The sequence below is a fragment of the Callorhinus ursinus genome, unplaced genomic scaffold (assembly GCF_003265705.2).
Source record: "Callorhinus ursinus isolate GAN/ISIS: 27379988/994484 unplaced genomic scaffold, GSC_fseal_2.0 scaffold33, whole genome shotgun sequence".
Classification (NCBI taxonomy): domain Eukaryota; kingdom Metazoa; phylum Chordata; class Mammalia; order Carnivora; family Otariidae; genus Callorhinus; species Callorhinus ursinus.
The window spans coordinates 13,995,893-13,997,508 of record NW_027397095.1 but is presented as its reverse complement, the minus strand read 5'-3'; the positions used below and the strand labels follow the sequence as shown (position 1 = coordinate 13,997,508).

The 1,616-nt window shown below is 46.4% G+C and overlaps 1 pseudogene; it reads left to right on the top strand.

The window, feature by feature from the left end:
* The first annotated feature begins 271 nt into the window (after positions 1 to 271).
* Positions 272 to 1,049, top strand: LOC112809268 (translationally-controlled tumor protein-like; annotated as a pseudogene).
* The last annotated feature ends 567 nt before the right edge of the window (positions 1,050 to 1,616 follow it).

Below are 1,616 nucleotides of genomic sequence, written 5' to 3'. Positions count from 1 at the left end.
CAGGCGCCCTTGAATTTTGCTTTTCAACAGATCAAACCCTATCCATGTCCATTTTATTCATCCCACTTCTTAATAACCATCTAAAGACTTCCACCCTGCGGGGGAGAGGCCAGTGACTCTCTCCTTTCTGCTTCCTCTTGGTTTGTCCCCATCAATATTTGCCTTACTCACCGTATTTCTTATTAGCCATTTAAAAATGTTCACCTTAGCTTTTCCACCCGCTCCCCCCTCCCCCCGAGTGCCGCTCCGGCTGCACCGCGCTCGCTCGGAGCTCCCGGCTTCTGCTAAGGTAGTGCCGCGGTCGTCTCTCTCCAGCCGGCGTCATGATCATCTACCGGGACCTCATCAGCCATGATGAGATGTTCTCCGACATCTACAAGATCCGGGAGATCGCGGACGGGCTGTGCCCGGAGGTGGAGGGGAAGATGGTCAGTAGGACAGAGGGTAACATTGATGACTCGCTCACTGGTGGAAATGCCTCCGCTGAAGGCCCAGAGGGCGAAGGTACGGAAAGCGCAGTAATCACTGGTGTTGGTATTGTCATGAACCATCACTTGCAGGAAACCAGCTTCACAAAAGAAGCCTACAAGAAGTACATCAAAGATTACATGAAATCAATCAAAGGCAAACTTGAAGAACAGAGGCCAGAAAGAGTAAAGCCTTTTATGACAGGGGCTGCAGAACAAATTAAGCACATCCTTGCTAAACCAGTTCTTTATTGGTGAAAACATGAATCCAGATGGCATGGTTGCTCTGCTGGACTACCGTGAGGATGGTGTGACCCCATATATGATTTTCTTTAAGGATGGTTTAGAAATGGAGAAATGTTAACGAATTCGGCCGTGACTTTGGATGTGTCACCTGTTGCCGTAACGGGCAGCTCCTCTTCATCCACACGACACCAGGACTTAGACAGATGGGACTAATGGCATCTTGAGCTCTTCATTTGTTTTGACCCTGATTTATATGGAGCAGAGGCATTGTTTTTAAGAAAAAAACATGTCATGTAGGTTGTCTAAAAATAAAATGCATTTAAACTCAAAAAAAAATGTTCACCTTAGGGCCACCTGACGGGCTCAGTTCCTAGAGCATGCCAAGTCTTGATCTCGAGGCCATGAGTTCAAGCCCCACACTGGGTGTAGAGCTTACTTAAACACACACACACAGTTAAAAAAAAAAGTAATTAAAAATTTCCACCTTGATGATAAGAGTTCCACGACTCTCCCCTCAGCCTCTCCCCATTCCCTTGTTAATTAACCTACTGGGGTTTTTGTTTGTTTTTTAAAGATTTTTAAAAAGATTTTATTTATTTATTTGAGAGAGAGAGAGAGAGAGAGACAGTAGGAGCAGGGGCAGAGGGAGAGGGAGAAGCAGGCTCTACTCCTCTTCACCACGAAACGAAACAACTCCTTCACACTATCCCCCCTGGTTTCAATGATTTCTTGGTTTTTGCCCTTCCCCCATGTTGATTACCTCCTTGGGGACCAGAGGTCCTAGAGGTACGTTCTTGTGGCCCCTACATAATTGTTCTCTTTGTAGGTGGCTTTGAGGCTAGTCACTGAAGCTTGGACCAACCCAAATCTGAGCTTAGTTTAGCATCAAGGACAGATCAGGCA